Source organism: Eptesicus fuscus, chromosome 14 (genome assembly GCF_027574615.1).
Source record: "Eptesicus fuscus isolate TK198812 chromosome 14, DD_ASM_mEF_20220401, whole genome shotgun sequence".
NCBI lineage: Eukaryota > Metazoa > Chordata > Mammalia > Chiroptera > Vespertilionidae > Eptesicus > Eptesicus fuscus.
Window position 1 is genome coordinate 41,715,167 of NC_072486.1, and position 24,620 is coordinate 41,739,786.

A 24,620-nucleotide genomic window follows, 5' to 3' on the forward strand; every position below is an offset into this window, starting at 1 on the left:
GGGGCTGAGGGCGGCACACAGTCCTCTCCCGCCCATCTGTGCGCGCAGCCTCCTCCTGAGCCAGTCATGACTGCTATAGCATCCTGGCTAATTTGCATATTACCTCTTTATATACCATATTTTCCGGCGTATAAGACGACTTTTTAACCCAGGAAAATCTTCTCAAAAGTCGGGGGTCATCTTATATGCCAGGGTGTCATCTTATAGGGCAGGTATATCCCAAACTCTATATTTTAACTGGAAAAGTTGAGGGTCATCTTATACACCCAGTCATCTTATACGCTGGAAAATATGGTATATAGATAAGCAGGTTTGTGTTGTTTTAAGAACTTGTAATGTGTAGCTGCTAATGTTCCTGCTCAGTCTTTGTTTCTCTGGTGTGTGTGTGTTTTTTTTTGTTTGTTTGTTTAACTCTTTTGTTTTTATTTTATTCAGACTCCCTGGGAATCACATCTCTTTGTGCATCCTTAGTGGTTAGCCAGCAATTGGTCCTAGTTTGTATTCAAACACTTCTGGCCATAAAGCTTCCACTGTCAGTGGAGCTGAGTGTGGATTGGACAATACATACAAAACTCGGGCATTTCCAAGTCTGCTTCAACTTTTACTTTCTAGCAGACTCTTTTGAGCTTCACACACACAGGCTCACCTCATCTCAGTCCACCTGGATGTATAGAGTATAGAGAGCTTGTCTAATACTTCTTTGGTGCTCTTATTTCCAGTCTCTCTCTATACGTTTTTGGCTCATTTGCCACTCACTCTGACCAGACCACACCTTAGTCTTGAAGAGCTATGGATGTTTCCTGTTTGTTTCCTACCAAGTTTGCTACTTATATTGACAGTGACTCTGGGCATGGACTTTTGCTCTCTGCTCCCAATCAAATCCGTCCCCTCCAGCTGTGAAGCTGCTGGTTTTTACAGCCAGCTCTATTTTGGAAAACTACATTTCTCACCCACTGAGATGGAGGGCATGGGAGCAGCCCCAGACAAGAAGGCTGCAAACTCCCACTGTTCTTACTCAGAGTGCTAGTAGTGTTTCAAGAATACAAGCCTCTTAATTTTGTGTTTGCTTTTAGTTAATTTCCAGAGCCCTTAAGTGATTGTTATTTTTTGACAATGTTGTCCAGTTTTATATTTGTTTTTGGAAAGAAAAGTTTTTAATTTCTTCACTCCACCATGGTTGAAAGTCCTGCCTCAAAAAAATATTTTTACTACAATTTTTGGTTAAATCAATATTCATCATATATATACTATAAATACATAAATGATTTTTATCTCTGAAGTAGATAGTAAACTATACTTATTTTATTGTTCACTTCAGTTTTTTCTGAAGTTAAAAATAGTTCATTATTTCATTTGCTTAGATTAACTCTTCCCAGACCATCATCTCAACAGAGTTTTACAGGTGAAAAAACTATCACCTTTTTTTCTCTGAAGATAGTCTTCTTAAGAAGAGTCCTTCATTCTTCTATTCCAATCTTGACTATTTTTCTGTGGGTCTATTGTACAGCTATTATTATTTCCTTTGTCTCTTCTGAGAACTTTCTTTGTTTCTTTTGACTGGGTTAGGTACATTATTTTCTTGGTAAAATATCCTTGACTTAGAGGCCATGTAAAATAGTGACCTAAAACATGGCTCCGGAGTTAAACTTCCTGATATCAGATCCCAACTTTACATATTAGTGTTGCTACCTTGGAGACAATGCGTATATTTACTTCAATATTTCCATCTATAAAATGGTGGTAAAAATACATTCAGTTGTCCTGAAGATCAAATGAACAAATATATAAATATTTAACTACTATCAACTTGGAGCAGGTTTTGGTGGAGCATGTGGAGTTTTTGGAGAAATGTGTAGGAGTATAATTTTTGAGACTTTGCATAGCTAATAATTCTACTAACACTTGGTTATCTGATTGAGTATAGAATTCTAGATTGAAAATTATGTGTCCTCAGAATGTTAAAGTCATTTCGCTTTGTAGCTTTGAGCATTGCTGTTGCTAAGTCTGATACATTCTGATTGTCATCCTTTTGTGTTATTTGGGGGTTTTTAGGGAAGTTTTTAGAATATCTTATTCTTGGTGTTTCAAAATTTTATCTGATGTGCCTTGGAATATTTCTTCTTTTATTAATTGTACTGGCTACTCCATTGACCCATTACTCCAAGATTTTATTTGTGTGTGTGTGTGTGTGTGTGTTCTTTGATAATTGCCTCCTCATTTCTCTTTTTCTGTTGAGGCTTCCTGCAACTCATTAATTACACATTCAAGCCAGGGATTGAGCCCCTAGTCAGATTATCTCTTTACTCCTATTGTCTTACTGAAAAACAAATTTCTCATTCTGGAAGAGTTCTCTTCTAATCTTTCTATTGAATTATTCTTTGATTTCTACTATCATGTTTTTCATCTACAAAAGCTCTTTTTAATTTTTTTTCCTTTTTTATTTTATACAACTTTCTGTTTTGTTTCATAGATGTAATAATCTCTTATCTTTCTAATGATGTAAATACTTTTATTTTCTCCTGCTCCATGACTTATCTGTGTTTTATTCTCAAGTTTTCCTTCCTTTTTGTGTGTTTTTTGTTTGTTTCATTGTTGTTGTTGGCTTTGTACTTGGCCTCTCAAAGTGAAGGCTTTCTCAACTATTTGGTGATACTTATCTCTTTTTTTTTTTTTCATACAACAGTGAGGCACAAACATTTCAAAGAAGATAAGACTTGCTGACTGAATAGCAAGAAGACTTTTTTATCATGTGATCCCCAAATAGCAACATAGGTCTTTGTTTTTGAGGCTGATCAGTGTCACAATAGTTAGCTTAACTAGGCTATGTTAGGTAGCTGTAGTAATAAGTGAACTTTTAAAAAAAAATCTCAATGGCTTAACACAATAAATGTTTACCATTCCTCCTATGTGTCCAATGATATTTGGTGATGATCCTGGCTCCAGGTATAAAATTAGCCCAAATCTTCTTATGACAACACTATTTAGTCATAATATTTCAAGTGTTTGTCACAGTAGGGAAAAAGAAAGCATGGAAATTTTTGAATTGCCCATTGATTACTTCCATCCAGAAGTAATACACATGACTTCTTCTCATATGTCATTGACTAAAGCAAATCACATGTTCACTAACCTCAAGAGTAGGGGACAGTCCTCCCAAGTGTCCAGAAGGAGAGAGAATCAGCAATACTTAAGAACAGCATTAATGTTTATCACAGTAACTGAGTCGCTCCCTTAACCCTTGGCACTCGCTTTTTTCTCGATTCCTTTATTCTAATGCTAACTGTGTCGAGTCACACTCGACATCCGAGTGCAAAAGGTTAACAATCTTATTCTTGGTTTTCTCATTCCTCCTTAGCAGATTACTCAGAGACTAAATATTCGCTTACCTAAGTATTGGGAAGTAAGTTGCTTCCTTTTTTTCTGAGGAATAAAATATGTTGACTAACTTAAACAGAACTCAAGAAAAGGTAGATGTAAGAAACAACAACAAAAAAAGCATTCTTTTGCCTACTAAACTTCCTGCAGAAGTTAGAAAGCAACAAAAGCTTTTGTGTTTTTTTTTTTCCATTATCTTGTGTCTTCCTGAAGTCATTCTTGATCTTATCATAGCAACAGTTAAGAGATAAAACCAGGTGGAATTGAACGTAGCAACAAGTAAGTTGTAGTTTGGCCAGCTTCCAAGTGACTCCTTTGGCAATTTATCATTAAATTTACGCAGCTGCACATGAAAAGGAGGGAAGCTGACAAGAAAGGCTCTCTGATAGAAAATTCTTTTAGAACCCACAGTCACGAACAACAATTGTGACAATTTATCTGCAGTGATGGTAGAAATTCAGGTTTTCAGGGCAGAAACAATTTAGATTCTTCAGTGATAGAGGCGTATATCACTTTCAAACCCTGGAGAGTGAACACGTCCCAAACATTACTGTTTTGGGATACAAGACACAATAGTGATTGCAAACCAGGCAAAATTGTCTCCACAAGCCCATGAGAAAAATTTACAACCAATCTGATTCTCTGCCTCTGGTTCCAAATACATAGGTCCTCTGGTTACCTCGGAGATCCGTGCCTACGGCGATGTAACGCGATTTTCGCCGTAAGTCGGAACCCACCTACGTAAGCAAATATGTCACTCACATGGAGAACATACACAACAGTAATGAAGTGAAACAGTAAAAAGAAAGATAACTATTTTTCAAAAGAAAGATAACAATTCCTGACCTTTACTTGTGGTAAATAAATAATAAAAAAACATAAAGCACACATGTATGTAAGTCGAAATGATGGAACTTTTTTTTTTTATAAATAAATGGGAGATGGCGAAGTAACCACGAAACCAATTGCTCAGGTTGCACATAAATGGTTTCTGGCTCAGTGTCTTTTGTGTGTGTGTGTGTGTGTGTGTGTTTAATGCTATTGGATGCTAAAATAATAATAAACAACCACATATATTCTCTAAGCAAATACGTGAAGCTTAAATTAGCATCTTTGTCTTAAAATATTTATTGGTTCCAAAATTTTGACCTATAATGGCCAACAAATAAAAGAATGCCCTAGCTTTGTCTCCCTACTGGGCCCTCTGAGCTCAGGCCAGCCCAGGCTCATCCCCAATATGGATAGAAAGTAATAAAAAAAAAAACTCCTGGAAACCAATGGAAAAAATACCTTTAGGTGAGGGTTAACAATACCATAAAAAAACAACAAAAAAAGAAGTAAAACTGTCAGTATTTGCAGGTTTTATATGTAAAAAAAATCTCTGAAGACCCCACAAAAAAATTGTTAGAATTAATAATGACTGAATTCTATAAAGTTTCAGGATACAAAATCAACATACGAAATTCAGTTGTGTACACTAATAACAAACTACCAGAAAGAAAAATTGAGGAAACAATCCCATTTACAATTACTTAAAAAGGAATAAAATACTTAGGGATACATTTAAGCAAACATATGAAAGACCTGTACACTATAAGACATTGATGAAAGAAACTGAAGACAACACAAATAAATAGAAAGATATTGCATACTCATGGATAGAAGAATTAATATTGTGTAAGGTCCATACCACCCAAAGCAATCTACACATTTAATGCAACCCCTATGGAAATTCCAATGATATTTGAAAGCTCTGGTAAATAGTCCCTCAGCTTATGACTATGAAGACAACTGTTTCTGTCCTATAATGATGCCTTCTGCTATGATATGGAGATTCCTAGTACATGGCAGGCTCGAGTAACACTGGTTAGGCTAACTGGCCTGGTATTGCTGTGCTGCTAGAGGGCTTGAGTCTTTTTTTTTTTTAAAGTTACACATTCTGTCTTCTCCTTCCTATTAGCTCTCACAGTTGATTGGGCTCATCACAGTATGTTGGGGAAGAAGTACATTGCAGCTGTAAAATGGATTATGCAAGAGATTCTGGACTCTAGAGAGCAGGGGAGCTGGGGAAAATGTCAAGAATCAGAGGAATTGAATTCCTATTCAGCTTTGGTTTTCTTCATGCCCACAGAAGACTGCAGTGTGCAAAGCACAAAGTCAGCAGGACTGACTACCAAGAGGCCAGGACACTCTGTTCTATAAACATCTGTCCTGAGACCAAAATAGCCCAGGTCTTTAGTGGCCAAATTTTAACAGCTATAAACTGCCTCCTGCTTTCAGTATAGAATCACTAACGAAATTCTCATTTTTCAGGTTCCACTGTTTCAAAACATTAAAAATATAAACACCACAAATGTATTCTAGGAAATACAAATATGCATAAAGAAGAAATTAAAAGTTACCTATAATTTCATTACCCAATGGAAACCACTAGTAACATGTTATGACAGTGGTTGGCAAACTCATTAGTCAACAGAGACAAATATCAACAATACAACAATTGAAATTTCTTTTGAGAGCCCAATTTTTTAAACTTAAACTTCTTCTAATGCCACTTCTTCAAAATAGACTTGTCCAGGCCATGGTACTTTGTGGAAGAGCCACACTCAAGGGGCCAAAGAGCTGCATGTGGCTCGCAAGCCATGGTTTGCTGACCACTGTGTTATGACATCCTTTTATATATTTTTCTTATATTTGCAGTTTTATACTCTATACTATTTTGCAACCTTTTTCTTACCAACACTTTGTGTCTACACAAAGATAATAAGATAACATAATTTTACATTATTTTTGTTAATTACATAACACTAGAGGCCCAGTGCATGAATTTGTGCACCAGTGGGGTCCCTTGGCCTGGCCTGCAGGATTGTACTGAAACTGGCTCTCTGACATCCCACAAGTGGTCCTGGATTGTGAGAGGGCACAGGCCAGGCTGAGGGACCCCACTGGTGCACGACTGGGGCCAGGGAAGGACGCGGGAGTCTGGCCAGCCAGAGATGGACTGCAGGAGGACTCCAGGGCGTGTCTGGCCTGTCTCGCTCAGTCCTGATAGGCTGGATCCCAGCAGCAAGCTAACCTACAGGTTGGAGCATCTGTCCCCTAGTGGTCAGTGCACATCATAGTGACTGGTCGACTGGTTGACTGTCTACCCCCTGATGGTCAGTACATGTCATAATGAGTGATTAAGCAGCCTTAGCATATCATTAGCATATTTACGCTTTGGTTGAATGGACAACTGGATGACCAGACACTTAACATGTTAGGCTTTTATTATATAGGATTCTCTTGTATGAATGTTAAAAGGCATTATTTTAACTGGATTGCATTCATCTGTACTTTTCTCACCCTCTTAGTCCTCCAGGTGAGTTTGGTGCTTTCATTTTCCCAGGTCAGTGGTCGGCAAACTGCGGCTCATGAGCCATATGTGGCTCTTTGGCCCCTTGAGTGTGGCTCTTCCACAAAGTACCACGGCCTGGGCAAGTCTATTTTGAAGAAGTGGTGTTAGAAGAAGTTAAGTTTAAAAAATTTGGCTCTCAAAAGAAATTTCAATCGTTGTACTGTTGATATTTGGCTCTGTTGACTAATGAGTTTGCCGACCACTGGCCCAGGTCAATACGTTTTCTCCATGAACCAGTGCTTCCCTCTCATTAGGAAAACCCAGTCTCACATTGACCTAGCCTGTGATGCTCCCCTTGCCACTTGGCCCACTTCCCAAGACTCTCTTCAAGACTCTTCATTTCTGTCCACAGAACAGGTTCATGTTCAGTCAGCTAGTTCTTATAAAAAGAGGAGCTTTGCTAATGAGATCATGGTGTCCTGTTCATGTGAGGCTCAAGAAAGAGGAAAACCTTCCTTTCCCAGGTCTAATTTTTACCAATCATGTCACCAATACATGTTTCTAGAAAAAGAGAGGAGGTAAAAGGAGAAGGGTGTTAGGAAGACAGAAAGAATAGCTGGCTAGTTGTAAATCTACTGCCACTTGGGAAAAGAACATAAAGACCATGGCCGACTGGTGCTCAATCTGCAATATCACATTTATCCTAAATCAACCTCTCTCTTTAGTATCAAGTCTTTAATTTGGGGAAAATTGAGACCATAAAAGCACAGTAATGTTAGGTGTTGCTGACAGTTGGCAATTCAATGATATCTCAGGATCGATACCAGTGAGTAAAGGGAGGCTCTAAAGAAGAAGGCTATCCAACATCTCAAAGTGATGGAACAGACAGATAAGGAAAACGGTATAATCTTGGCTGAGTTAACTATAACTCCTCTATACATAAATTGCTGGATCTATAAAATTAAGTGGTATATAGGAAGTGCTCAACACCATTTCCCTCCCCCCACACATACATCTCTTCTATCTCTACTTCCAAGCTCTTAAACCAGCTTCTATCCTACCTTTAGCAAAAATCTCCCATAATAGAACTTACATATTTTGGAATAACTTCAGACACAAGTTACAACCTTAAAGAGATTCAGAATCTATAGGAATAGTACATCACCTAAATTTTAGTACAACTGATACTAACATTTTAAACCACATTACCTTACCTGGAAGTCTTTTATAATATGGACCTCTACATCTAGGTGAACCAACACTCTTACTGTTGTTTTCCCATAGATCAGTAAGAACTGAACTAACATTTCTAAATCCAGACAGTTGTTGGCTTGGTGGGGCTGGCAGGGATAAAATTATTGGCTATTCAGGAAAGGTAAACATTTGCATGTAGGATAAATCATGCTGTCATAATGTCATGCTAGTTATTGGAGTAGAACTTAAAAAACAAAAACCCTCACCCACACCCCTCAACTCACCCCTTTCCCCAATGATTTCAAAGGAAACTGTAGACTCTGAAATTTAATGATCACATATTTATATTTTTACCTACAGTGACCTTGGGTAATATAACATAATTATATATTTATGTGTAGGGAATGTGGAGGGAGGGGACAATAAGGAAAGGGCCACTGAGAGGGGCTGATTTTAGGGATGGGTAGAGAATAAGGGAAGAATAAAGACGTCTGAAAACTATGTATCCCCTTATGATGTTCAAAAACTAACACAACAAGAAAGACTAAAAATAATTTTTAAAATTGTTTTTGTTGACAGGCTATGCATTTTTACCCTAAAGTAGCTCTACACTGAAAAATATGGTTCAAAGCTTTGCAAGCATTGTATTTATAGAAGTGTTAGAAAGATATTTGCAGTAAGATAAGCAGTTTTGTGTAAAGCCCTACCAGGCGTCCTCAAACTACAGCCCGCGGGCCACATGTGGGTGTTTTTGCCGCTTTGTTTTTTTACTTCAAAATAAGATATGTGCAGTGTGCATAGGAATTTGTTCATAGTTTTTTTTAAACTATAGTCTGGCCCTCCAACGGTCTGAGGGACAGTGAACTGGCCCCCCGTTTAAAAAGTTTGAGGACCCCTGCCCTAGACAGACTTCAGGAGACTGAGGTATAAAAAGAACAAAATGATAATAATAATGAAATGATGATAACAGCCACTGTTTACTAAGTGCCAGAGACTATGCTAAAATATACATAATCTCATCTAATCCAAATTACCTTCTTTTACAGATGAAGGGACTGAAGCTTAGAGAGATTTAGTAAACTGTCCAAGATCTCATAGCTGCTAAGAGCTGATGGAAGAATTGTAACATAAATTTATCTTCTCCAAAAAAACCCATGACTTTCTTCATCATAGATGTCTGTGTTTGCATCTTTGCTTGGCTACTTCCTGGCTTTTACCAGCAGCAAGGAACTCAAACTCTTCTTGTGAAATGACCAAGGTATTAGTACATACTTCTTAAGATTATTGAGAAGATTAAATTTACAAGTATATTTAAAGTACTTAAAATATGACTCTGTTGCAACACGTTAGCTGTTACCCATGTTGATGGCACTAGCTTCCTGTGTGGGTAGAATAACCACTGAAACTTTATCAGCATCATTTTTTCCTTCTGGGTAAAAGGAAGAAGTTGGGCTATGTGAAGGCTCTGACCACCTACGATCATTTTTCTCTGAAAAAAACCCAACAACTGTAGGTAGCCAGGAACAACTCCAGCAGCAGCTGGAATGAGGATGAAGGAGAACTAGGCAAAGCATGCCTGCCAGCTGACTCCTGCCTCTGGAGTGTGGGTCAGATTTGAACACTAAGACTCAGATTCATGGCGATTACCCTTAGCATCCAGGGCAAATTCTACAAGTGGTAAAGAAGACCTTTGTCATCATTTATATTTAATTTCATCTTCATGCTGGTTTGAGGGCTATTCTTATTTCTTTTTTAGAGTTATAAACCACAAAGACTTTCTTACTTAATTCTTTATCTCCTTGCTCTGGATCTTGGGGGGGAAAAAAGATACTAATAGTTTTACATTTATTGTAGCTAACTCCACAAGAATATATATCCTGCAAGTAGATTGATTTATCCCATTTGAATATCTGCTCTGGATATGTGGAGTTAAACTGTTTCTATGATTTGCTTTATTTTATATGATTTATATGTTTCTCCAGCCACAATAATACATTTTACAAAGCTGTTATTATGTCACCATGACAATTTAATGTCAAAGAAAATTAATGGTAAGAAAAAGGAATCCATTTAATGTGGTGAGAGTTGACCTACCAGCTTTGCCATTTGAACCATATTATTATAGCAAGTTGTGCTAACATATTTTGACAATTCAGAATAACGATTTACTCAGTAGCTATCACCCTTTTATCAACAAGGCTTTTGTAAAACTACTTTTAATCAGCAACATCAGAATTTATAAATTGCCTTGAATAGTTTGAGGAGGCAACCAGGAAGAAAAGTGGAAAGATGCATTCAGCTGAGGGTCACAGGTGGAATGGCCAATGCCGAGGCAATTCATTACAGATCGAAGTCCAAGTAGCAGCTCCTCAGGAAAGCTTTTTCCCAAGGCCCACCCCAATGCTGGTCTGCCTCAGGTTCCTTTATTATACACTTTCAGAGCATGGTACACATCTTTCTCCATGCACTTAACCTCAGTTTGTGATTATTCATTTAGTATAATTATTTGATTAACATCTGCCGAAACCTGTTTGGCTCAGTGGATAGAGCGTTGGCCTGCGGACTCAAGGGTCCCAGGTTCGATTCCGGTCAAGGGCATGTACCTTGGTTGCAGGCACATCCCCAGTAGGGGGTGTGCAAGAGGCAGCTGATCGATGTTTCTCTCTCATCGATGTTTCTAACTCTCTATCCCTCTCTCTTCCTCTCTGTAAAAAATCAATAAAATATATATTAAAAAAAACATCTGCCTTCCCCCGACTAAACTTTGACAGAAATGGTGCCTCCCATTGTGTCCTCCTATCTAAATTAGTGCCTGACTTTAGGTAGGAGCTCAAACAATATTTGTTAAGAGGATAAACTAATCAGTACCTCTTTATTCTATTTTAATGAAGTCTGCTTTTCAATGTACACAAACATTGTCGATACTTTGTGTAAATCTATTCTAAATATTATTTCCTCTCAACTCAAAACTTTAATTGTAATATTTTTCATCCAACATGAATAGTATTTCAGTCCATTGTGGGTTAAATTACCTTTATATCATGTTTCTGTATCACCTGGGGGCTTTATTTGAAAACTTAGGTCCACAGACCCTTTGCAGAGCTACAGAATCCACACATCTCTGGGTGGGGTCTAGGGTTCTTTCTTTTTTAACAAGCACCACTATATGACTGTTCTATTTTTAGTAAAGTTTGAGAACAAATGCTGTAGTAGTTTAGCCTAGAAATCAAGGAGAAAATGTACTGAGCCCTGAACAACTTCTACACAGACTTCTAGAATAAAGCCTGCTTCTAAGTGGGAGAATGACTTGACTATGTTCCACAAAAAGGTCACATTTTTTGCTTCTATAAATAAGTAGGAACAAAAACCCAAAATATTTTTGGCTTTCCATAGGCTTGATCCCCAAATCATATGGAACAATAAGCCAAAGGAATCCCAACATGACATATGAGACAATGAGCAAAGGATTTGGCCTGAAGTAACTCCTGAATATAAATTTGCATTAAAAAGGCAAGCTAATTCAACTTTTTTTTTTCTTCAATGTAGTGTTCAAAATTTGCTTTTCCACCAGCTTAAAAAGACTGATAAGTGTAGTTTCTAGTATATTTTCAGGCTCCTTATGACAAAAGACACAATTTAAACACCGTCTCAAGAAGAGCCTGATCCACTGTTGCATGCCTTGTCATGGATTGCAGGGAGCAGATACTAAATGTACAAGCAGAAATAGAAACGAAGAAAAGTATTTGTCCCCTACTGTCAGCAGTTGGGTGTCTGTCAGCCTACTGGGCCCATGTAACTAAGTGGCAAACACCTGAGAGTATACAATAGGGAGGAGCAAAGCATTTAGGGCAGGCCTGGAGATGATCTGAAGTGGGTCTCTTTCTCCTTTTTCATGTTGGAGATGCTTGAGTGGTTAAGAGAGCAGTGGCCACCTGGAATTCCACACCTCTGAACCTCCCTCTGTGCTCTCCAGGATCACCAGTCATTTATTTACTTACTTATTTAGTTGTTTACCTCTGAACCCAAGCTAGAGACCAAGGCAAGGCCATGTGGACAAGAATCAAGGGATTTTTATCGTGGTCAGAATGATGATTTATAGCTAGAATCAGAGGTAATGACCTGGTGAGTGTTACTAAGTCCTGGCTAGTGATTCAGTTGAGCTATTAGGAATTGTAGGGAAAATTTCCTTGGATAAATATTCAAGAGCAGTGATCTCCAATTTACAATCCCTGTCAGGGAAAAATTTTGAGGAATGGCCCACAATATAAAAATATTTACTTATTTATAAATTATATGTATGTGCTACTCTAGTTTTACATTATAAACATTATAATTATACACAAAAAGACATTGAATTAGTCTACTAGAAAATTCAAATAGTACTCCCAAATGTTGTCTTATTGAACTTAAATCAGGTTTAGACAGAGTTGCTTCTGTACATGTGCTAAGGAAGTAGACCGAGCGTGGCTTTTATGACTTTTATTTCTAAGAGGTTTTGCCCTTAAGTTTTCAATGGAATGCAACAAGCAATCCATTCATGTTGGTGGGGGAAGGGTCTCATTTTGAATTATCAAAAGGTTCACAACAGCATGGATTATAATAGGAAAATAAGAGCAGCAGCTCAGATGTTAAATAGTAGAGGATTGTTTAAATAAGTGTTACGTTTATACAATGAAACATTTTTTATTTCCAATGAAGATAAAAATTTTAAAGATGCTTTAATGCTATGGATTGAACAGTATTCCCCCAAATCCACATGTTAAAGTCCTAATCCCCAGTACCTCAGAATGTGATCTTATTTGGAAATAGGATCACTGCATTTGCAATTAGTTAAGATGTGGTCATACTCGAGTAGGGTGAGCCCCTAATCCAATATGAATGGTGTCCTTATAAAAAGGGGCATTTGCACACAGGTACAACACTATAGGAAGATTGGAGTAAGCTAAGGAATGCCAAATATTGCTGGCAAACCACCAGAAGGTAGGAGAAAGGCATGAAATGGACTCTCCCTCACAACCCTCAGAAGGCGTCAACCCTGCTAATACCTTGATTTTGGACTTCTAGCCTCCAGAACTGCTGGAAAATGAAATTCTGTTTCTTAAGCCACCCCGTCTATGGTGCTTTGTTATGGCAGGCCAACCAGACTTAATACAGGCACCATGCTCTGACATCACATTAATTTGAAAAGATGTGACATAAAATGTCCACGTAGGGTGATCCTAATAGTATACACACACACTCACATACGTATATGTACATAAAACCCCGGAAATGTTATTGTTTATCTTTGAGTTTTGGGTACTTTTTATGTTTATTTATTTTTTCCACTATATTTTCTAAGTTTTCTGCAAAAAGATTTAATTTTGCCCTGACTGGTTTGTCTCAGTGGATAGAGTGTCGGCCTGCAGACTGAAAGGTCCCAGGTTCGATTCTGGTCAAGGGCATGTACCTTGGTTGTGGGCACATCCCCAGTGGGGGGCGTGCAGGAAGCAGCTGATCAATGTTTCTCTCTCATCAATGTTTCTAACTCTCTATCCCTCTCCCTTCCTCTCTGTAAAAAATCAATAAAAAAATATTTTTAAAAAAGAATTTAATTTTGTGCCAATATCTATACTTTCTAAGTTAATTTTATTTAAAACATTTTTAAATTTTTTTATTAAGGGAAATTTGGGACTATCTGAAATGTAACAGCATCTGCATCATAGGGTACCAGAAGGAGAAGAATGCAAGCCGGGAATAGAGAACCTGCTTGAAGAAATAGTGACAGAAAACTTTCTTAGCCTCGTAAAGGAAAAAGTCACACAGATTCGTGAAACACAGAGAGTCCCAAACAAGATAAACATAAAGAGACCCCACACTGAGATATGTTAAAGGGACTGGTTTAAGAAGAAGAAATAGAGAGGAACATAGCATAACAAAAATGGCAATAAAGCCCATCCTGCGTGGCTCAGTGGTTGAGTGTCAACCTATGAACCAGGAGGTGCTGGCTGGATTCCCGGTCAGGGCACATGCCGGGGTTGTGGGCCTCACTCCTCTCAAGGTGAAGGCCCTCACAGCCAAGACATCCCTCCACACCCTCGGCCTGCTGCCTCTGGGAGCAGGGCCAGCCTGCCTTGCAACCCCACCCTTCCCACCAGTCTCACAGTGATTTTTGCCCTTCCTTATTTAAAAGTCTCCTCTTCAGCTCGTCTTCAGTTGGCAATTCAGGGTGAATGTTCCCCAAATTAGTTTTATTTCCAGTTTGTTTCTGGGAGGAGGTGTGAGAAAGACCCACCTACTCCGCTACCATCTTGAAACCTCCCCCCCCCCCCCCAAGCTGTATCTTATGTGAGATGGACATTTGTTCTTTGAGGCTCCAGATCCTTAGTGAACTTCAAAGTGAAAAATGAGCGGAGGGGCTGTGAAGAAGCTGAGCATTCCTGGGTCCCATGGTTGCCACCTCACTATCGTGAAACCTCATTGACATTCTTTACTGTTTTAATTATATCATACTATTTGTGGACGTTTTCCCACAGACTACAGAAAAATGCTGGAGTTGAAGGATGCGGGTGTATGGTTCACAGTGGGAATGAAAAAAGTAAAAAAGGAATAGAGAAAGAAAGAACTCTAATCCAGAAGCCAAAACGCCCAAAGTTAGGATCTGGGAGAGCTTCGGGGAGCGTCAGATAAAATTTCAGGAGCTCGGTGGGAAGAGGCAGTGTTTGCAGCGCTCACAAGTTTATAAGGCAATTATCATGAAAAAAAAAAAATGCCTGGGAGTAAGAAGAACTCTTTTTGAGACAAGAGACAATTATTCTCAATCACATGATTTCTGATCTTGAAGTGTTCTTACCCCTTTCGACCTGAAGAGGCATGGAAGGCTTGAGCAGACCTTTTGAAATGTTAGAGGGCAAAATGTAAGTCAAATCGTTATAGTGCATCGCCTGGCAGATGGCACACATTCATTTATGGTTAGTTTAACATTAATTTATCCTGGATGAATGGTGCTCCACACAGGGACACCATCCATAGAGAATACCACGGGAACAGGACCCCCTGGAGTTGTGCAATGTAGAGGCATGGCGCTGGCTAGGGACCAGGTGCTGTTCGGGGCCCCAGGGATAGAACACTAAAACAGACAGCTAAAGGCCCTGCCCTCAGGAGACTGATCTTCTAGTGGGACAACCAGTAAGCAAACAGATCATCAGTTCAAGACAGGGAGAGTCCAGTGAGGAAAACAAAGCAGGATGTGGAATAGAGTGTGCCGAGAGAGGAAATGTGGACTCTCTTTCACAGAGAAGTCAGGGATGAGACTTGTTTGAAGGATGTGAGCAAGCTGTGTGACTCTCTGAAGGAAAAGCATTCGAGGCAGAAAGAATAACAAGTGCATAGTCAGTCCCTAAAGAAGAACTGCTCTTGGTGTCTGAGGACACGGCAGGAAGGCCAATGTGCTAGAGATTGGGCCACGGGAGGGATGTTTAGGAGGTGAGGTCTGAGAGAGGCAGAGGAGTTTGGATTTTAGTCTTAGAGTGGGGGGAGGGATAAGTTATCAGAATTCTGTTTTTTAACCCTTTGCACTCGCTTGCTTTTTTCTCAATTTCTTTATTCTACTCGGGATTTAATTTTTTAAATACCCCAGATTTTACAAAGTGCGGCAGTAGAAAAAACTGGATTTTCTTTTCATACAAACTTATTTATTTGGATTTTTTTATATTTCAAATTATTGATACATTCAATACAATTCGACATACAAGCTGCTACCGATGCTAACCGTGTCGAGTCACACTCGACAACCAAGTGCAAAAGGTTAAAGATCACTCTGGCTACAGTGCGGAGAATCATTGACTGTGGGCCGTGAGAGAGGAAGTGGTAGTGTGACTGCTAAATTTTCAGTTTTGTGAACCAGTTGTTACCCTCAACCATTACTTAAAAATCAAATTATGTAAGCTCACAATTAAATTGTAGTAACAACAAAGCTCATAAATAATGAAAACTCATCGCTACCTACTTGATTTACTACACTTTATCATTATCTATGCTCTTGAGGGTATTTATGTATTTTTATCTGTATGGTGGAAATAGTGTATAATGGGTGCTACTGTGCCTCTCTTTCCAACGCCACATTCAGCGAGGCCATGTTGGTAGCTTGAAATTGGCTATGCTGGGAGTACTTACACCACAGAAATTGGCAAAAGGCTACAGAGTCACAGCAGGGCTTCCCCCTCTGCCCTCCAGAAAGGCAGCTGCTAAACATTTACCAGGGCACCACTGCCGCAGGAAGCCCAGAAGCCCATGTGGGAGGTGATGGTGACCTGAATGAGGGTGGTGGCAGGGGAGGTAGTGTCAGTAGGGCGTTCCACACAGGTGTAAAGGTGAAATTTGCAGAACTTGCTGATGTATTGAACATGAAAAGTGAAGTAAAGACAGGAATAATAAATAATAATGACCTCTAAGATTCTGAACATGAGTGCCAATATAGATTTTAAAATTTGAGAACAGAATAGAAAACTCTTGTGATAATGTAGTAATAATAAACATTTATTGTAAAATTTCCTCTTCTAGGGCTTTTTGTCACAGCTTCTAAGATAGCTATCCCTTCTATAAGACTGCAATATTCATACTAGAGGTTGATGAAAACTTTGAATGTGGTAACTACATAAAGTCAGGACTTTTCTTCACTTTCCCAGGACTTAGCGCAGTGCCTGCTACATAGTAGGGGATCAGTGTCCAAGGCAGTCGACAGTCATATCCCTGGAATAAGATGATCCTTTGTAGTTGGGGCTTTGCATGTATTTGGAGACCTATAAGAAAAGCCATAGTCATTTCATCTGAATCTAGCTATTACATCAATTTACTTGAAAGCTGTAGCTAAAAAAATTTTTTTTAAACTGTCACTTGGTAACACAGGGCTCTCTAACTAACTAGTACTGCATACCCGGTGGGCTATATTTATTGGTACTAAAGATTGCCTTTTGAGAGATTATGTACTATAGCAGAGGCACTTCATTCTAAAGAAAATAGGGCCAAGATTTGTTTGTGGATTAGCATTCCCATTATAATGCCTCATTTGGTAGGAATGAGAACAGATTTATTTCTCAACATAAAATTCAAGTTTAACTTTAAATATTCACTAGTTGCCTTCTATAGCCATCCTTCCAAAGTTGATGTCTCCTCCATATGCAGTTTACTTCACTGCACAACTCAGTGTTTTTCTTTGAAACACTTATCACACTTTTAATAGCTTCATTGTTTAAAGATTTAATTGGCAATTGCCTGCCTCCTCTGTTTGAATGTAAAAAAACGGACAAAGCCAGCTGGCATGGCTCAGTAGTTGAGCATCGACCTATGAACCAGGAGGTCATGGTCTGTTCCTAGTCAGGGCACATGCCCGGGTTGTGGGCTCTATCCCCAATGTGGGGCAATCCCCAGTGTGGGGCATGCAGGAGGGAGCCGATCAATGATTCTATCTCATCATTGATGTTTCAATGATTCTCTCTCTCTCCTTTCATCCCTGAAATCAACAAAAATATATTTTTTAAAAAGGGACAAAGACTTTGTCTGTATTAAGCATTGTTGTAGCAGGATCTCAAAATATTTACTGGAAAAAAAAAGGATTATTTAACTAATGAGCATAGAAAGGGTATAAAGGCACTTAATTTATCAAGTGAGCAATACCTCCCATTTTATCCAATAAACATTTCCTCTATTGAGGCCTACTAAACAGATCTTTGTGAAAAACAAACAAACAAAAAAAAACCACGAACAACAACAACAAAAAACATAAACAGCTCCTATTTGACATGCTGAATAAAATCTTTTTTAAGAGGTAGGGGCAGTATGCTTCTGTAAAATTTTGGAAAGTCTTTTTATTTGTTGCAAATAGCAGAATCCATTCTAGTTAGTTTAGTGAAAAATGAATTTATTAATAGATACTAGTAAGCTCAGAGAATCTGCAGTAGAGCTGGAGAATCAGGCTGACAGCTCCCCAGCTAGAAACAACACCCAGAACATAGTAAAGGATAGCTCCCTAAAATCCACCTTCCCTGTGGCTGCACACAGGAAAGCAGCTTGCACCCACGACACTGCACAGGATGCTCTACACCAGTGGTTCTCAACCTTTCTAATGCCACGACCCTTTAATACAGTTCCTCATGTGGTGGTGACCCCCAACCATAAAGTTATTTTCGTTGCTACTTCATAACTATAATTTTGCTACTGTATTGAACTGTAATGTAAATATCTGTGTTTTCCGATGGTCTTAGGCTCTACAGCAGTGCTTCTCAACCTGTGGGTCGCCCGCAGGTTGAGAACCGCTAGCAGGGTCACCTAAGACCATCAGAAATACAGATATTTATATTACGATTCATTAACAGTAGCAAAATTACAGTTATGAAGTAGCAACGAAAATAACTTTATGGTTGGGGGTCACCACCACATGAGGAACTGTATTAAAGGGTCGTGGCATTAGAAAGGTTGAGAACCACTGCTCTACACTCAGCTGATGCTGAACCCCTAAAGCAGGACACAGGCACAGCCACCACCTCCAAAGCATGACTCTAGGTGGTGACTGCTTTTTTTTATACCACTTTCCTCTAAAACCAAGTCTTAGTTTTATTTGGGTGTTAGAACTGGGGTCATGTGTAGATCTCAAGGCTGGACTCATAACGTGGAAAACTACCCAAATAGGAATGATGGGCAAAAAAGCTGGGTAGATGAAGCATCACATATGTCCACACAGTCGTGTCGTTCTTCCATATTATAACTATGCTGCCACCACTAACAACAAAATGACCACATCAACATAACCCAACTCTCCATTGTACAAACAAAAGCGAGAAGAGAAAGCCTTAATGATTACTGCAGCCAGCTAAGGTCCAGGATCTCCAGGTGATATACTCTTCTCTAATCCCGTCATGAGTGTATCTGTGTATTCTGAATCGAGTAAACTATAACATAAATTTGATCAATACAGTCTATGTGGAAAAAAAACAGGAGAGTGAAAAAATAGAAAGTTATCTAAAAGATATATATTTAAATGATATTTAAGAAAAAATGGGTAGGCTCCATAATCCTCACTTCTGGTTGGATATTGATGACTTCTACCCTCCTTTATTCATCCCATGTTCTTTTTGTCCTCAGTAAGTACCTCAGGTATTTGGAGTTCTCCTAGTAGGTTGACTTATATCATCTTTCCTAAATGATTAAGTCCCAGATAATCCTGCCTATGTGAGATTGTTTCAGTCTTCCAATAACTTTTATTATAAGATATACTGCACTAAAGAGATCCAACTCATTCTCCTGTTATATATTAAGTACACTATTTTTCCATAGAAATCAAGAGCAATCTCCCCAGCCAATCCATTTTTATTTTTTGCCTGATTATCCAATGGTATTTGCCTGCTTATCCAAAACGTCTGGGCAGCTGTCTCAGCTCCAATTCAGTGGAACTGTTGGATGCCCTAGTGGAAGCATTCCTTCCTTGGGTACTCACGCAGGCCTCTAAACTAGCAGAGGCCAGTGTCATCGGCCAGGAAGCAAATATTTTGTGAGCCTATCATTAGGAGCAATAATGAAAGGTGCTATTCCCACTTCCACCCTTGGTTCCTAGACACATGCTTTGGCCAAGGGAGAAACTGATTGACTTCGTATAGAAGCAGAAGAAGCCTTTGTCAAATTTGTTGTTGTAATGTCTTACCAACCGGTTATTATTTATAAAGTCACAGTAAATGCTCAAACACCATTAATTATCAAAGGTAAATACTTTCCCAAATGAATTTGTGTTACCTTTGGGATTTTTCAATAAACAACTGTCTAGGAATTCTAGGCATCATATTTCAATGATATCCTAATAACGGAAACAGCAGAGAATAAATCCATGAAAATAGTAAAGGAGAATGAATCCATGGAAATAATAATACTGCTAGTGAAGCAGTAGAAGTGGACAATTAGAACTTTCATTCCTACCATTTTAGAATAATGCTCTGCATAAGTCGGCTCCTTGTTGGAGAACAAGCAGCCTCCAAATCTCAAAAGCTTACAAGAAATTATTCTTTATCATATTACATGTTAGCTTCAATTTAGCTGTGATGCTGCTCTACATCTTCAAGCCAGGACCACGCTGGGGCAGCAGACCTGCACATCTTGGAATGTGAAACTCCCGTGGCAGAGGAAAACGGAAATGAGAAATGGCAGAACTTCAGGAAGGCTCTTCATATTTTGCTCAAAAATGCCATATGTCAGTTTCACTTGCATTGGCCAAAGCAAATCAGATGGCCTGATGTGGGACAGCAGCATCTTGATGTCAAAGGGGGTGGGAGGGTAAATACCTGGAAAATAGCACAATCTACCACATGGCCTAATACTAGTATTTACTCCAGTCAAGGCAGAATAATGCAATTTAAACTGAAAGTACTTTAAAAAAATATATATATATATATATGTGTGTGTGTGTGTGTGTGTATATATATATATATATAACTGATTTTTTTACAGAGAGGAAGGGAGAGGGATAGAGAGTTAGAAACATCGATGAGAAAGAAACATCGACCAGCTGCCTCCTGCACACCCCCTACTGGGGATGTGCCCTCAACCAAGGTACATGCCCTTGACCAGAATCGAACCTGGGACCTTTCAGTCCGCAGGCCGACGCTCTATCCACTGAGCCAAACCGGTTAGGACTAAACTGAAAGTACTTTTGAAAAGGAGGTTTAAGCTTTTAATTTGATTGGACTAAAATGGATTTAAATTAACAATCAAATATTTGCTTGGGGCTATTCAATTTCTTGATATTTTTCTTTCATAAAAGGCATAATCAGTAAGTTCTTTGATAATCTTTTTTGACCGGTATTAGAATTTCAGTACAAAGGTGCTCTCTAGTGCATCAAGAAGATATTGACTTTTGTCTCTATTGATTCAGTATAAAGAAGCCCAGAATTTAGGCAAAGGAGTTATTGCACTAATGTCTGAGAGGGTAAATAAATTTCCGAAGGTCATGGTCATGGTCATATTAAATGGTGTGTGCTGGGTTCAAATAAAAAAAAAAATATTTACTATACTCAGTATTCTTCCTATTTCATAAAAATAAAGAAATCCTTGTTATTTCACTACTCTTGAGTGAAGAAGCTCTGTGATTTCTCTGTGCCTTTAATGATCTTAAACCTCCTTTGGGACGCTATATAAGGATAAGCCTATGTCCTTAATTATGTCACCAGGAATGTTTCCCTGCTGTATTCTGCCTCATGATTGTGATTACATGTTTGACTACATACTTGGAAGAGAAAGACCTACTGTGATGCTTGAACCAGCTGCTACTACAGATACCAGAATTGTATTGTTTCCATCAGAAATTTTGATATATTTCATTGATTTACTGCTCTGGGTCGATCAAAAAATATTCTAAAATTTCATAATAGATCTATATTTATTGAATGTGTATGAAAGGGATGATCAGCAAGAAAAATGCTCAAATAAATTTGTTCTCCAGCTATCAACAGGAATGATCTTCCTATAAAGAACACATATTACAGGGAATTTTTTAAATTTCAGCAGGCAGTTGATAATTTACCTTAGCTATATTACATAAAGCAGAGTGGGAAATTGTTTGCATGAAGGCATTGACTAGAAGTTGCACCTGGAATTGTTTTTTATACTTTAAAATACTCTAAAGGAATGTCTTTGATAGGCTTTACTACTCAACGTAATTCACCAAAGGAATTTTTTTCTCCATGAGGAATAACCAGAAATCTTAGTTTAACATATACCAGTATATTGAAGTTATAGAATTATTTTAGCAAAAAAAAATCTGCAGTAGATGCTTTGTCAATAGGATTAAAGTAGCTTGTGCAGCCAAACCCAGGTTTGTTTTGTTTTTTAAATAAATATGAGAAGGATGGAGAACTTGAAAAAAAATAATTTAGATGTCATTTTGAAATACATATATAGAATGGCTTGGAAAGATAGAGGGTTGAGCAAAGAGGGAAGGAAATAGATAAAAAGGAAGACTTGCCAGCCAACTAGTAAAACATACTCTAAAGTTACAGAAATTAAAAATCAGTACTGAGCCAAAAATACAGAGACAGATCAGTGGATCAGAATGGAGTACTGAAATAGTCCCATGATTATATGTGAATTAGTATATAATAAAGATGCCACCTCAAGTCCTTGGGGGAAATGTGATTCATTTAATAAATGACAGTGTGACAACTGACCAGTGTTTTAGGTGAAGACATCTGGATTTCTCTATCACTCCTGGACCTTTGACTTTTCTTAATTTGCCATTAAGATGTATATTTCAGAAGAGATCAGGCACATTCATGGTGGTATGGCCATAGACTATAGTTCATCCAGGTAAAAACTATCTTTACTTCAGTCTCCACTGTATCCCTAATAACCAGCATAGTATCAGGTATACTCATAAAATAGTTGTCAAATAAATGAAAGAATTGTCACTGATGATTGTTAGATACTATTGTTTCTTAGAGTGGGACTGCATATTTATTTGTTCTGTATAAGACACTTATGGCTAGGAAGGAATTTAGAGATGGACCCTCATCACTTGTGGGCAAGAGGTCAATGAAAAAAACTAAATATATCCTGGGGAGGATTGCTGGGGCAAACAAGACTTGGGTAGGCCTTTCACCTCTCAGCCAGTTACTCTGCTGAATTATTTGTTGACATACTGAGATTTTGCCTTTTCTATCCCATGAGATGAACTGATGACTTAAAAGACAAACAAGAAATCATTTTAGATGCTGATATATGTACAATACATCTGAGCATCACACTTGTTTTTTAGCTACAAATATCAGTCTTTGAAAGGTATTGTGGCCCAGAATTCCCACCATTCCCCTATCAAAGGAGATCTATATGTTTTAGATAGCCTATCATGAAATTGTCCAATATGGCATTCTCTTGTTGATGATCAATTGCCATGGAGTTCATAACATATCGATGATGATGATAATCATTATTATTGGCTAAACTTCCTCAACACATGCTAGAACCACAAGTGGAGAAAGCAGCCAGTTCCTCTCATGCCAAGACTGCTAAAGCAGAGTCACCTGGTGTGTCAGTATCATTAGGTGTAGTGGGTGGAGCATGAGTTTTAGATCAAGACCTATCCAGTTTCAAACCCTGATTTAAGTACATACTAGAGCCACTATGGGGTTTTCTTTTATCTGAAAGACTCTATCGAAGATTTTGTCCCTCCTGGCTAGTTCGTGCTAACCCAAGACACCAAGAACCGGAGACATCATGAGACCACCTCCTTGTGTGGTCTCCACCCACTTGTGCAGACCCCTCTTCCCTTGAGCCAGACATTGGTGGAGGTAAGAAGGATGGCAATAAACTCATAAATGCTCGTAAGCCCATTCTGGAACAAACCAAATAACAGAGGTAAAGGGGTGGAGAGTTGGTCAGAGAGAGAGAAAAGAACATAAGCAAAAGCTGAATGGTCAAGTGGTTCAAGCTCTAGACCTGGAATCAAGTGGGAGAACACGTAAACCTAAAAAACTGTAATGTGGTCGCGGTGACTTGTAAAAAGCGATTGAGCCAGCTTCTGCAATTAGAGGAAAAGAGATGAAAATATCCCAGAAAGTGCATTTATAGACAGAAAAGAGAGATACAAAGGAAGAACATTTCTAGAGCCCAGAATAGGAGAGAGAAAAGGGAAGAGAAGATGGAAATTAGATAAGGCATTTTGAAAAAAGATAGAATTTATTTCTTCTTGGAATCGTTTCTTTTGTGTAAGCTCTTAGTGGGATCTGCCCAGGGGTGGGTGTTTTACTTGCACAGTGCTCCAGACACACCCCCTGATAAAGGACACTTCCCATTCTTTTTTTTTTTTTTTAAACATATTCTTTTTTTAAAACATATTTTATTGACTTTTTACAGAGAGGAAGGGAGAGGGACAGAGAGCTAGAAACATCGATGAGAGAGAAACATCGACCTGCTGCCTCCTGCACACCCCCCACTGGGGATGTGCCCACAACCAATGTACATGCACTTGACCGGAATCGAACCTGGGACCCTTCAGTCCGCAGACTGACGCTCTATCCACTGAGCCAAACCGGTTTCGGCTGACACTTCCCATTCTTCTTGGCTGACTCCTTCAATATCAGTTTCCTGAACTCAGACAACTCACTCTGAGTTGCAATAAAGGCTACATAATGCCATTTTTTTTCAAGCCCTATGAGTCCCTTAAGATTAAGGCTGAATGTTGGGCAGTTTTTGATAGATTTTAAAGTCAGCCATGCCCTTTTTCACTTAATTTATTCCATTAGCCATAGGAGTAGACACTTTAGTGTCCCTGAAAGGGAGAGAAAAATAAACCTTTGACTCAAGATAAACTTTGCCTACATCTGAACCTCTATGAGGCCCTGCTCAGTATATAATTGGAAAATTTTCAAAGTCACGCCAGATCCCCTAAACCCTAACTACTCAGGAATTGCTACCTATCCCTCTTCTCTGAGCCATTTAAATTGATATAAGAGCAAAACCAAATTTGGAGACAATTAGAAAATGAAAACTTAGTGGATCCCATGCCCATGGTTGTCATCTGGCTCTAAGGCTTCCCAGAGGTTAGGATGTCATTATATGTTAACAATTTTAGTAAGCCCTTATAGTAAACTAGAAAAGAAGTTTTAGGAATAATACACACACACACACACATACACACACACACACACACACACACACACATGGGCATACATTTAAAATTCAGAAATTGATGGAAGTC